This window comes from Leptonychotes weddellii, chromosome 12, assembly GCF_054177405.1.
Source record: "Leptonychotes weddellii isolate Sample4059 chromosome 12, ASM5417740v2, whole genome shotgun sequence".
In the NCBI taxonomy this organism is placed as follows: Eukaryota; Metazoa; Chordata; class Mammalia; order Carnivora; family Phocidae; genus Leptonychotes; species Leptonychotes weddellii.
The window spans coordinates 80,788,821-80,803,817 of NC_138380.1; the positions used below are offsets into that span (position 1 = coordinate 80,788,821).

The following is a 14,997-nucleotide window of genomic DNA, read 5'->3' on the forward strand; positions in this document are numbered from 1 at the left end:
ACAAATGAGTTATTTGAGCCATCTATCTATCTAAAAATACATTCTCAAAGTCTAACATAAGCATGTTTTACAGTTGAAAATTTTTGTGAGAACTATCTTTAATTTGTAGCTATATCAAAGCCATCACCTTATTTTAAAGTTGTTAATAGTTAAAAAAATGTGTTGGTTTTGGTCATAGTTTTTGCTTTATTTCTTTTTAATGAGCTTTTATAATTTGAATAAGAAATTCAAATTTTTTTCTCCTCTGCTTATATATCTGGAAGTTTCTGCTTCTTTGCCATCTCCTTGCCTTCTTTTAATAACTGAAGAAGAGTCCATATTAAAAAATAATAGTACAGTTTATTTGATGGATGTGACAATAGGTAATATGTAATTAATAGTATACTAATTAAGCAAAAAAAATTGAACCAAACTATTAATAGCAGTTGTCTTTGGCATGTACAAAGAATTTATTATTTTCTGGATTGAAATTATTTTCTGTAATGAATTTCTTTTACATGAACAGTGAAAAGGATAAAAAAACAAACTCTCTCCCAAATATCCAGGTAATCTAAGGCATTCGTTTTTGGGGCTTGAATTATCTAATTGAGTCTGTTCCCATCTTTACTTTGAGAGTAGATACTACATATTAGAAGTTGTTTAACCATTGCTAAGTGACATGGATCATCTTGCAAAATCTGAAAATATACTGGGTCGTTCTAGTCAAGTCACTGAACCTTTTTTTAGGCCTTAGTTTTCTGTAAAGTGAAGGAATAGGCTAGTTAACCTTTAATGTCTTTGTATCTCCAAATAATATAATTTAGCAAAAGTGACCATCCAGAACTATTTTTACTGTGGCTTTTTGACCCTTAAAATTGCATTTATTTTTCATGAGAGAAAATTTTTCACCGTAAGTTACCTTTCTTCCAAACTGAAGTTCAGCAGGTGGTTAATTAAGCCATATTCCTCACAGGAGAAAAATGTTTCATGTAGGCTTAGAATCATTAGGACAGGGCCTGGCATGTTTTATCTACCTATTAGCTCATAGCTCAAGTGTGTTATATGGAATGGGGCTACAAATCTTAACTCTCTTGGGTGAGACATAACCATTTCTCACTAGGTTATAGTGTGGTTGTTTGTTTAGACACCTACTAGAATACTGATATGGAATAATATAATTGCAGGAGAGGAGAAATGATTTAAGTAAAGAAATCCACATGTTCTTTTCATTATAAATATTGGGGAAATAAGAAATAAGACTAGATCTTCAGATCTTTTCTCTCCAAGAATCTTTCCTTATGGAATTATAACACAGAGTAGTCACTATAATGCTTAAACAAGTACCTAATTCTTTTTCTTTTCTTTTCTTTTTTTTATTTTACCAGAGTTTTCATATACAGAAATACTAGAAGTCAAAAGTACTACAGGGCTTACAGTGAAAAATAGCAATTCCCTGAGACCCATCCCCAGAAACAGCTACATTCAACTCATTTAGTTGTTTCTTCTGACCTCCAGATTTCTAAATGCATTGTTTAGGTAGCTGTTTTTTTGATCTTTCAGTGTGTGGGATTTTTTTCTTTGACTTTCTTACATGGAAGAGAAGAACTTTAGCTCTCTTGCCGAGCTCCTCAGACACATTTCCCATCCCCCATCATTCCAATATAAGCATATCATAATTTTTCTTACATCACATTATTATGAGTATGTACCTACTATTCATCATTGTCATGAAAACCCCTTTGCCTCTTTCCTGTGCTGCTACCCTCTTTCCTGAGTTCTGTGTTTTCCACTTTTTATTTACTCTCTCCTTTTGGTAGAACATATCATCCAGTAGCTTCCTGAGGAAGAGTACATGAAAGGTAAACAATTTGAAGCCATGAATGTCTGGAAATCATTATTTTCTGAAAATAACTATCATTATTTTAGATTTACCCTTCGTTAAAAAATGCTTAACCTCAGAAATTTGAATGCAGTGCTCCATTATCTTCTTGCTTCTGCTGTTTCTGTTGATATGGCCGGAGTCATTCCAGTACCAGATTCTTTTTGTATATGGCCTGTTTTGTTTTGTTTTGCCTTCTGGAAACTTGTGGAATCTTCTTTCTGTCCTCAGGGTTATAAAATTTCATCATGAGAGAGATTTTAGGAGGCAGGCAGAACCAACAAGATTAGGGGAATGAGGGAAAGCAGAAATTTAAGATGACTCCAGGTTTCTAATTTGGTTGACTAGGTAGGTAATACTTTTAACCTAGATTAAGACCAAAGGAGATGTGGGTGCCTTCTTTTATTTGGAGAGAGGGAAAGCAGATAAAATAAGTGTGGTTATAAATATGCTGAGTTTGAGGGGCCATCAGGATATCCTAGTGAAAATGCCCAAAGTACAGTTGGAAATACAAATTCAAAGCTTAGAAGAAAGGTCATCTCAAGCTAGAGTCTAAGCCATCATACATATGGATAATGCTGACAGTTAAGTCAAGGAGTTAATGGGAAAATCAAGGAAGACTGTATTGAGTGAGAAGAGGTCTGAACATAGAACTCTAATACATACCAACATTTGAGGCTTAGGCTGAGAGGAATCAGAGGTTCTACCTGATAACGATTCACCTCTGGCCGTCTAACTCTCAGTCATTTAGCTAGTAGTAAAGATCCCCTGGGTTCCAGGCAGACACCTCTACTTTGCAATGTGTATTAATAATATGAAGCCTGCTGACGACCAAGAAGGTATTTATAATATAAAATGCTAAGTATAATTATAAAATTTTCATCTAAAATTTTAAAATATCTTTGAGGGGTACATGGCTAGCTCATTCGGTCGAGCATCTGACTCTTGGTTTCAGCTTGGGTTATGATCTCAGGGTCATGAGATCAAGCCCCATGTCAGGCTCAACACTTAGTGGGGAGTCTGCTTGAGGATTCTCTCTCTCCCTGTCCCCCTCCCCCAACATGCATGCTCTCTCTCTCTCCCTCCCTCTCTTTCTCTCAGATAAATAAATCTTTAAAAAAATAAGACATCTTTGAAAGGTATTTTCAAATTGCAAGAGTGAGAAGTATGTGGCTAATATGAGTTGGAGGAAGTTAGGATACATGAGGAATCTGAAGCTTGGGAAGCAAAGACGGTTGCTCAGCCATGCTCCTTTCTCTTTCCCTGGACTACCTCAGATTACTGCAATTTGATCTTTTCTTCCAAATTTGAAAAACAGTAGTATTTTCCTTCACTTCCTCCTTCCCCATCTTGTTTCATTTTCTTCTCAATTATTGGCAGGAGATTGCTGTTGAGGTAAATTTTTATTTACCCAACTCTTCTGAAGGTTTGTATTTCATTTCGAGAAGTCTTCAAGTGATTTTCCTGGAACTTGCTTTGCCCTCTACACTAGATTAATAGCACATTCTTCTGCTTCATAGAAGTCCCCACAACCTTCATGAACCAATACCCCTCAACAGTTTTTATAGGGTCAATTCCTGGGGTTTGAGATTCTACAGATGGCCACATGTTCCTGCAGGGTTACATATTCAAGCGATTTTAGCAACATGGAGTCTTTGCTCCATTCCATTTATGAACTTTTCCTGTGTACCTGCCATATACAAAGTATCGTGGTGGATGCTGGGAGGGATACCAAGGCAAATGCATTGTCATCCCTGTCTTCAAGGATCTCTAGTAAGAACAGTAGATAAATTCACTGATAACAGGAATTTGGGGCAAGGGAAACTCAAAGGGCTGTGGTAGCACAGAGGAGAAAGTGATGGATTCTTACTGGCAGAGTTGAGGAAAATTTCATGGGGGAGGTATTTGAGCTTGGTCTCAGGGATGAGAGAGATCTCAGAAGCAGAGACGGCCATGTCTTCCCCTAGCCTCAGGAACGCACATGATCCAAGGATTAAAGGCCATTATGCCTAAGAGAAGGGTTTATGGCTGGGTTTATGGAGTGGGCATGATGAGGCTGGCAGGGAACCTGAGACAAGATCTAGGGACCATGAGTACCATGCTTACAAGTCCACCATTTATTCTAAAATAAGTCCAGAGACAGCAGCAGGTTTTTAGCAAGAAAATGTAGAGCCAGAAACAGTCTTTCACCAAATAATTTGTAGACAGAGATTTAGATAGAGAAGAAAGAATAAAATAGCTCTCAAATGTGTAAATGTCTTTATTTAAGAATTCTCTTGCACCGTTTGTTTGAAGATGCTAAAAGCATCTGATATTTGGAAATGCAGAGTTTAAAGTTACTCATACTTCATTTGAGACCAGCTTTTGTTGTAATAGCCTCTCTGTGAACTTGGGGAAGATACTTAACTCTAAGCTGTAGTTCTTCATGGAGTCATTTTGCATATAAAGCACACAGCCCAGTGCCTGGTTTGTGGTCAAATTTAATAAATTGCTAGGCTTTACCATTATTGTTGTTGTTATTATTTCTATCAGAAAAGTTTCCAATTTAAACAAGGAATGCTGAAGCGTTTTAAAAAGAAAAGTTTATACCTGAATTTTCAACCTAAAAATTTTTGTCGAAACTAATTTAAAACCTTTTCCTTAAGAGAGAATTTTTCTGACACTATCTTACTTTCCAAATCCGTATAATACTGCCTTTTTTGTATATCATAATGAAAAGGCAATCAAATTAAAGGTAAAATCTTTCACAAGCATCTGTATTGAAAAAGAGAAAAAGACCTTTCAGAGTCTGATCAGTGGTATAACATGCAGTGTTAGATGTTTGAGTTGTTCATTTGCTAATTAAATCTGGGGTTGGTTTACAAAACGTGAAGTAAAATAATAGCTCTGTTCTTTTCTGTGGGTGTCTTGGAAAGGTATTAGTTGGGCCCAAGGTGTTTTAAATGCCAGTGTTTCTGGGTGATGAACACCAGTAAGATGGATTTGTTTTTGCTTTTGAAGCTGGAGCATGAGTTTTTGCTTTAGGGGGCGCCTGGCTGACTTGGTAGAGCACGTGACTCTTGATCTCGGGATTGTGAGTTCTAGCCCCACGCTGGGTATAGAGATTACTTAAAGTCTTTTTTTTTTTTTTTTTTTTAAGAAAAAAGAGTTTTTGCTTTAGAGGTTGCCTGATGGGGGCATTTCCATGTGAAAATCCACCCAGAGTCTCAGATCAACCTATCCAAAATTAAATTTGTCATCCTCTCCAAATTATCCCCTTTTCAGGTTCCTGAATAAAGCAATCAGCTAGATTGCTAGATAATTAAGGGAGGGGGGAAAAACCTTTTCTTTCTAAAATTAAATCTCACTGCAAACCCCCTGTCTGGATAGCCTTCGTTCTTTCTATAAGGAAAATTGATAGAGTTAAAATGGGAAGCTTTTTAGGAGGTTTCTTAAAATTTTCAGGAGGATCTGGACCCTATAGTTCTGAGTAAATTTATAGTTAAAGAGAAACTGATAACACAAGTGTTGTTTTAGGACAAGGGCCAGCAGATGATGGGCCAAATCCTGCCTGCTGCCTTGTTTTTATAGATTAAACTTTATTGGAACAAAGCCACATTTATTCGTTCACATATTTTCTGTGACTACAGAGTAGAGTAGACTAGACAGAGTTCATGGCACAGAAAAAATATTTACTATCTGGTCCTTTATAGAAATAGTTTGGGAACCCATATTTAAGGTCTTCAAATAAAGAAGAGTATCTTTTTCAGTGTAAATGAGGTGATGCTGAAAAAAATTGCTTCCGCCATCAATATTGTTATAAAATTTGGCGTGTACCTAATTTGCTTGTTGAATATTGATCAGATAATTTAAGAGATTATATATACTTATGTATAGTAAAGCTAGTTCTTTGTTTACAGCCCACGCAAACTGACTCCTTCAATTCTCATATATGATGGATTGATAATTCTTCTAGATGTCATGTATTTCTTCTGCTTACACATGAAATTGCTTTAGAAAGTGTACCCTTTTCAAAGCAGGTTGTATAATCTGTACTTACACAGTGCTTTGCCTAAAATGTACATCCCGGGGACGCCTGGGTGGCTCAGTCGGTTAAGCGTCTGCCTTCAGCTCAGGTCATGATCCCAGGGTCCTGGGATCGAGTCCCGCATCGGGCTCCCTGCACCACGGGGAGCCTGCTTCTCCCTCGGCCTCTGTCTCTCTCTCTGTCTCTCATGAATAAATAAATAAAATCTTTAAAAAAAATAAATTAAAAATAAATAAATAAATAAAATGTACATCCCGATTTTTAAGTGGAAAGTCAGCATATTAATATAGTTTATAATTATTCTTTGCTAAATGACAGATCCAAAATTGTTTTCTTAAGCATTTAAACAACCTAACTAAGATTAATTGAGGAAGTCTTTATGCATTTATTGATGTTCTTCTTGCTAACAGCACATGCAGTGGGGCTGATTTTATTTATTAAATTAGAAAGCTTGTTTATCAAGTTCCCTGGCCAAGTACCAGTAAACTTCTAAATATCTACACACCTTAAGTCCATGTCTTTTCTAAAACCCAAAACCACTTTACCTGTGAACCTCACCCATATTCCCAGTAGCCCAGAATGTATGGGCAGGCACTCATATGTGCAAAGTAATCATTCATTTTTTCCCTTTGTTCTGTGCAAGAGAAAAGTAGATCTATATTTGGTTTTATTTATTAATGTTGACTCTGTGATATAATTAGTTGTGCAGCTTTGTTTCCATTCCAGAAATGTCTTAATCCTCTTCCTGCAGAGCATGCAGCTTGTAAAGCATGTCCCCGTTTAGTCTTTGTGCCTTTCGTTTGGCTTCTTCATATTTCCACCAGAGTAGTTTTTCAACACCAAAGATCTGATTATGCCTCTGTGCTATTTAAAACTCTTCCTTGGTGCCTGTCACCTTTGCAGCTCTCCAGGATGACACACATAATCTTCTGTGATCTGGCCCCCACCATCATCTCCAGCTCTGTCGCCCAACCTTGTCCAATCTAAATATTATACTCCTACTCCATTAAATATGGTAGTTGGGAGTTCTCCTTACAGTGGTGTTTCCCTGCTTCTCCCCTTTGCCCAGGACTGCAGATCTCCTTCCTTAATCCTTCACTCTGGATAGCTTACGCTCATCCTTCAGCTCCAGCATTGCCATGAAGCCTCCCTGAAACTCCCTTCCATATGGACTGAGGGGCCACCTTGTGGGCCGCCATATTGCGGCATGGTTGCTTATGTGATAGTGCACTCTGTAGAAATGTCCTTTTTATTCATTTGTCTTTCTTACTAGATGATAAGTGCTCTAAAGGCCAGGGCCACGTCTAAGTCAGCTCTGTGTCCCCAGTATGCAGCTCTTGTTCCAAACACTGACTTTGGTGCCCTCTCTTCCCTCCTTACCCAGTTCTGATTTCATGGTTTATCCTAATTATGTTCTTGCTAACTACTCATCTCCTTCATCTCCTTACCTCCTCCCTCCTCCCTTCACCCTTCCTCCTCTACTCCCTGGCTCTCTCTAGGACCTAGCCTTGGTTAATGGTCACATCTTCACCTACTTGGTACCTGCTCCCAAACATGTCAGCATTGCTGAGGGGACCAACTTTTTGCTTTAAATAAACGGTCACTAAATTCTGTAGGCTCTCAACACGCATGACAGTCCTATTGCACTTCTCTAAAATCTCCTTTCCACTCTCCAGAACTATCAGATCTCATTGCACTTTGAAATTCTAAGTTCACCCTCTTTCATCGGGCACAAAGAATTAATCAGACAAAAACTTCATCTTCTCACCACCAAACTACCGTCCTCCTGCGGCTGGGTTCATGGGTTCCCGTGGATTAAGTTTCCATCCCTCATCTAGTGCTATGGATCCCAGTCTGCAGGACTTTGTTTCTGCAGTTAACTCCTGCACTTCTGTCACCCTGCGAACATCCTCTGGGATCTCCTACCCAACAGAACAAAAACAGATACTTCCCTTCGTCTCATATTCCTCCAGTTACTGCCCCCATTTCTCTGCTCTACTTCATAACCAGGTTTCTTTTTGTCCTTTCAACTTTTTATTCGGGCATAATTTCAGACTCATGGGAAAGATGCGAGAATAATACCAAGAAATTCCTCTGTACCCTTCACTCAGTTACACTTTACATTTGCCTTCTCTTTTTCTCTCACTCTCTTTGTAATATCCTCTCACTTATTATTTGGATATTTTCCAAATGTTGATTTCCTAATTCCCTTATTCCTTCTACATCTGTTAGATGCCATTCTGTGATAAGGAGGAGTCTTCCTTTATCCCCCAGTTATTTATTTGTTTCTTTAATTCTTTCAGTTGGTTAGAATCCATTATGAGCATTATGCTTTTTGTTCAAATTGTCTCAGAATTGGCAGTCAGTCTTTTCAGGCGGGGTCTCGTATCATTTTGTCATTTCCCCATTCTGTAAGCACTCAGTTTCTGGTATAATGAGACATTCCAAGCTCACCTTATACTTTTCCTTTTCCAGCCCTTGAATCAACCATTTCCCCAATGAGCCTTGGTTCCTTTAAGCAGAAAATGGGATTTAGAAAATAGGATCTGGATCCTGGATGTGCCCATTCCTACCGGGTCATCATTATTTATAGGCTCTCTCAGCAGACAGCACTGATGGTTGCTTAAATTCCACCACTCTAGAGAAACTCTTCCTGACTGCCCAGTCTCTTGTAGTCATCCAGTCACTCACTCTGCCAGCGATCTGTCTGAACTTCTGTGTGACACTTAGTACTTGGGTGGTCTCTGTATTGTGTATCTTCCTCCCAGATTAGCAAATGGCTTTTATGAGAACAGAGACCTTAGCTATCTTTTCACTCAGCACTCAGAAAAATGCCTGCTGCCTAGGAAGTTTTTGAATGGATAGATGAATAAGTAACTCCCTTGTCTTGGGACAGTTTCATCTGTGTAACAGCTTCCTCTTTTATGTCATGAACACAGGAACCTCAACAGTTAGAGACCAGAAGAAAAATCTCCTTCTTCATACTATCTTTTTTAAGATTGTATTTATTTATTTTGAGAGGGGCAGAGGCAGAGGGAGAGAGAATCTCAAGCAGTCTCCATGCTGAGTGCAGAGCCCAACACAGGGCTCGATCTCATGACCCTGAGATTGTGACCTGAGCTGAAATTAAGAGTTGGTTGCTTAACTGTCTGAGCCACCCAGGTGCCCCTTTCCTCATAATCTTGATGCAATGGGAAAGATTTGCCATCACTGTTAAGGAGTTTATTTCTCACCACCCTTCTATATATTGACCCTAATATATGATTGTGTAACAACTCTTCTTATGAACTCTGATTTTAAATATTTAATGTATTAAGCTCATGCTTCTTTACTAGAATATCTGCTTTTCCTTTATTCACTTTCATACTGCTCGCTCACTGACTTTTTAAAATATTACCACTTGGTCCTTGTTTGTTTTTTAATACATACTATAATACATAATTGAAAAACATATAAAGATTTTTTACAAAAGAAAATTTTAACTAAATTTTTTTTTGTTTAGAACAAAGGAATCAGGCATATCCTATTTGATAGGTTCTTACTTAGATAGTACTTATAGCTTAATGAATGTTGTTATATCTGATCCTGTATGCATAGTGTTTTGTTTTGTTGTGTTCCCCTTGTACTTTTTTTAAATAAATTTTTTATGTTAAAACAGTTTAGATTTACAGAAAAATTGGTAAGATAGTACAGAGAATTCTCATGTACCCCATACTCCATTTCCCCTATTATTGATGTCTTGCATTAATGTGGTACATTTATACAATTAATGAACCAGTCTTGATACATTATTATTGACTAAATTCCCTAGTTTATTCAGATTTCCTTAGTTTTCATCTGATTTTTTTTTTCTTTTTTTTCCTTTCCAGGATCTCATTCAGGATACAACACCACACTTGATAGTTATGTCCCCTTAGGCTTCTCTTGGCTGTAATAACTTATCAGACTTGCCTTATTTTTGATGACTTCTGACAGTTTGGGGAAGTAGTGATCAGCTGTTTTGTAGAATATTGTTGGCATTTATCTGATGTTTATCTTGTGGTTAGACTAGGGTTGGGGGATATGAGAGGAAAATCACAGAGGTCAAGTGCCACTCTCATCACATTACATCAAGAGAACATACCAACATGATTTATCACTACTGGGGTTGACCTTGATCACCTGACTTTGGTAGTGTTTGTCAGGGTTCTCTACTGTAAAGTTACCTTTTTTATTCCCTCTTTCCATAATGCACTTTTTAGAAGGAAGTCATAGCTCACATTAAAAAATCATTACTCTATGGGGCGCCTAGGTGGCTCAGTCGGTTGAGCGTCTTGACTCTTGGTTTTGGCTCAGGTCATGATCTTGGGGTTGTGGGATCAAGCGCCAAGTGGGGCTCCATGCTCATCACAAAGTCAGCTTGAAATTCTCTCTCTCCCTCTTTCTCTGCTCCTTTCCCCGCTTGTGTGTACATGTATTCTCTCTCTCTCTCTCAAATACAAATCTTTAGAAAAATGGTTACTCTCCTTGAGGGTGGAGTGTCTATATAAATTATTTGGAACTCTTCAGAGATTTGTCTGTTTACCCCTATTTATTTCTTTCTACATTTATTTATGACTTGTGGGTATTCATCTTATACTTTGGATTGCAATTTAACACTTCTGTTATTTTTGTTGTTTCAGCTCTAGCCATCGAGAGCTCTTTTATTTGGCTTCCATGTCCCTTTGACATATCCCCATTATTGTGGGGTTTTTTTGTTTATTTTCATTTTTTGAGTACTTCTTATTCTCTGACACTACAAGATGCTCTAGACTTATCTTGCATATATCCAGCCCCATTCCTAGAGTCAGTGTTTTTGGTTTTGTTTTTTTTTTTAATTGAACGAGATTCTGTAATACTGTTTGGTTTTTGTTTTTAATTTTGACTTAACGTGAGATATTTGTAACATGATTATATTTTTATCAAAATATTTTAAAATGGTCTGTTTGCTCTGTGACTCTCCAGCTATCCAGAATATTTTCTTAGCTGACGTATAGTTGACACACAATGTTACATCATTTTCAAGGGTGCAACATAATGATTTGACAACTGTACACCTTATGCTATGTCACCACGAGTGTAGCTATCATCTGTTCATCATGCAGTGCTATTATAATACCAGTGACTGTATTTCCTATGCTATACCTTTCATCCCCATGACTATTCATTCCATTATTGGAATGAATGTTTTGTTTTTTGATTAAAGATATAATTGTTTTCATTTACAGCCAAGATTCCTATCAGGTGAACAGAGTGATACTTCATTGTTTACCTGGCATTTATCACAATCTTAGGAAATGAACTGGTTACACACAAGTGAATTTTTCAGATGCTTAGAGCTTAGACTTTTCATTTATCCGTTTTTTTCCTTCCTTCAAGGAACGTATTTTAAGTACCTTCTGTGTGCTGGGTTCTCAGAACAGAGAGGCAAGACACAGTTCTGTTTCCTGAGTAGTCCACTGTCTAGTGGGAACATAGCTACACTTCAGCATGGTGGGTGCTATAATTGAGGTGAGCTCCAGATGATGTAGAAGCCAACAGTGGAGATGAAGGCCAATTTCTTGACATTTTGAAGGATAAATGTTAACTAGCGAGAGGAAATGGGAACAAACGAGTGAGACAGGGAGGTGAAAGATGAGCAAAGATGTTTTAACAAAATGAGCAGCATATAACTAAAAGAGTACAGCACTTTTGAAATACAAGGAGCTCACTGTTTCTGGAGCATAAGACAGCGGCAGTGGTCAAAGGGGGACAGAAAACCTAGGACCCATCAGGAAGGGCCTCATGTTCATATGTTCACATTCCGGGGGTACTGTTGAAAGGCATTTAGGCAGAGGGGCAATCACTTTGACAATACTGTGGGCAGTGAATTAGAATAGCCAGGAAACTAGATGAGAAATCCACCATTTTAGCAATCTAAACTAGAGATGAGGGCACTGGTAACAGAGTAGAGTGGATGGACTGATGATACATAAAGGAAGTAGAATCAACAAAGCTTATCAACAGATGGATATAAGGTTAAAAGAATGTGGGTGATAATTGAAGTGATGAATAAAACAGATCTGATCTGCATGTACCTGACAATATAGGCACATACCCAAAAAAGTAACTATAATATAATTAAAACCACAATTTATGTTCCTTACTGAACCAAGTGTCTTGGAAACATTGCTGTAGATTAACAGTCCAGTCACTGACCACTGGCAAAAGAATAGTACATGTGAGGATTAAGCATTAAATACTCCAATATATCTCACTCTCAAGGTCCCAAAAATAGAACCAAATAAACTGAAAGAAACCAACCCTAGATGTATGGAAAATTTTCAAATTAAAAATAGTTTCCTGTGTTGCAATCCTTATACCTATTGTACAACAGCCAACTTTAGCTGTCTTGCTAATGCCTCTAGAATGTTCTCTTCCATTCCCTGGCAGAGCTTAGCTGGTGATTCCTGTTATCTCACGTAGAAATCATAGTGATACATCTACACAGTGCATTAGGCTAACCAGCTTCTCCCACTGTGCAAACAGCTCCATTAATGTAAGTTTGCCACTTGTAAAACTACAAATATTGTTGGTTTGCTTACATGTCATTTTACACAAATATTTTACACAAACATTTTGGCTTACTACATCTCACTGTAATATCAATTGAGGTTATTCTCTATATTAGTAAATGATGTGTGTGCCTCAGAAAGTTCCTAGTGACTAGGACATAACCAGGCTTCTAACTGAATCTGGCCAGTATTCTCATGAAATATCTCAGCACTCCCATAAAGCCACCAGCGAGTGATAGCAACTCATTTTTTGCAGATGAGAAAATTGAAATAGTGACGTAGATATATCACCTCAAGCCTCTTTGTTTAATAATGTCTTTCCTATAAATGCTGCTTCCAAAATAAAATGGCTCAAGATGAAATAAGCATATGCAAATGTCAGATAACAAGTTTATATAATCCCTTAGTCACGAAGGCAGTTCCAGAAGGAGGTGGAAGGCATCCAAAACAGAATATTATAATTTTTATAAAACAAGAGGTAGAGAAAGGACTGGGAAACAGTCCAAAAGGCTCCTAGACAATAACAGCCTCTCTTAATTGGAGTGAATTAAATAAGATAGTAATCATTAGGTTTACTAATATCTACTGAGATACAAAACAAAATAGGAAACACAGCTCATACCTTGGCTTGATAAGTGTCAGAAAAATAAGATTTGCCTGCATTTGTTTTGCCATACCTTCATACCAGTAGTGATCAGGAGAAATTTCTGGATAGTCTGCAAAGTGGTTTTCCATCTTCTTTTATAGATATGTAGGACCTTCTGACTCATTCTATCTCCTAACAGTTCATATCTTTAAATAAGGAACTAATGAGTTGGTATCTAAGATTTATTGAATTTCCCAAATAATTCCTTCATCTCAGAAATTTAAGTATAAATCATTTTTAACATTAAGATCAACTCCTATTCAATACAAGCTCCTGGCCAATATTCTTTATTTTTAAGAATAATTGACATACAATATTGTATGAGTTTCAAATGTACAACATAGTGAATTGATATTTATATACATTATAAAACAGTCACCACAGCAAGTCTAGTTCTACCATCTACCACCATACAAAGTTGTTACAGTATTATTGACTATATTCCCTATGCTGCACATTACATCCCCACATCTTCTTTATTTTATAACTGGAAGATTGTACCTTTTAATCCCCTTCAACTTTTTCATCCATCTCTCCCACCCACCCCTCACCTCTGGCAACCATCAGTTTGTTCTCTGTTTTTGTTTTGTTTTGTTTGTTTGTTTTTTAGATTCCACCTATGAGTGAAATTATATGGTATTTTCCTTTCTCTAACTTATTTTACTTAGCATAATACCCTCCAGATCCATATATGTTGCAAATGGCAACATTTCATTCTTATGGCTGTGTAATGTTCCATTGTAAATATATACACCACATTTTTTTTATCCAGTCATCTATTGATGGACAGTAGGTTGCTTCCAAATTTGGGCTATTATAAATAATTCTGCAATGAACATAGGGGTGCTTTTGTCTTTTCAAAATAGTATTTTCATTTTCTTTGGATAATACCTAGAAGTGGATTACTTCATCATATGGTAGTTCTATATATAGTTTTTTCATAGAGGCTTGAATGTTTTTTATATATAGTATCATGTCACCTGTAAATAGTGACAGTTTACTTTTTCCTTTCCAATTTAAATGCCTTTTCTTTCTTTTTCTTGCTTAATTGCAATGGCTAGGATTTCCAATACTATGTTGAATAAAAATGGTGAGAACGGGTATCCGTGTCATGTTCCTGATCTTAGAAGAAAGCTTTCAGCTTTTCACTTTTGAGTGTGATGTTAGCTCTGGGTTTGTCATATGTGACCTTTATTATGTTTAGGTGCATTCTCTTTGTATCCACTTTGTTGAGAGTTTTATCCTAAATGGCGTCAAATGCTTTTTCTCCATCTATTGAGAGGATCATATGATTTTTATTCTTCATTTTGTTAATGTGGTGTATCACATTGATTGATTTCAGATATTGAACCATCCTTGCATCCCTAGAATAAATCCTACTTGATCATGGTGTATGATCACTTAAAGTATCGTTGAATTCAGTTTGCTAATATTTTGGTGAGGGTTTTTCTATCCACTAGGAATACTGGCCTCTAATTTTCTTTTTTTTTTTTCTTGTAGTGTCTTGGGTTTTGGTACTAGGGTAGTGCTAGCCTCATAGGATGAATTTGGAAGTTTTTCATCTTTTTTTTTTTTTGGAATAGTTTGAGAAGGATAGGTATTAACTCTTCTTTAAATGTTTGATAGAATTCACCTGTGAAGCTGTCTGGTGTCCTGTATTTTAATTTGTTGGGAGTTTTATAATTTTATTACTAGTAAGTGGTCTATTCAGATTTTCTGTTTCTTTTTTTTTTTTTTTTTTTTTCAGATTTTCTATTTCTGATTCAGTCATGGAAGATTGTATGTTTATAGGAATTTATCCATTTCTTCTAGGTTGGCCAGTTTGTTGGCATATAATTTTTCATAGTGGTCTTTTATAATCCTTTGTATTTCTGTAGTATTGTTTATAACTTCT

General features: G+C 36.8%; 1 protein-coding gene across 4 annotated transcripts in view; it reads left to right on the forward strand.

Moving 5' to 3' along the window:
- Positions 1 to 14,997, forward strand: part of BCAP29 (B cell receptor associated protein 29) — a 55,652-nt gene that overhangs the window by 19,342 nt on the left and 21,313 nt on the right. The gene's annotated exons all lie outside the window — the stretch shown is intronic.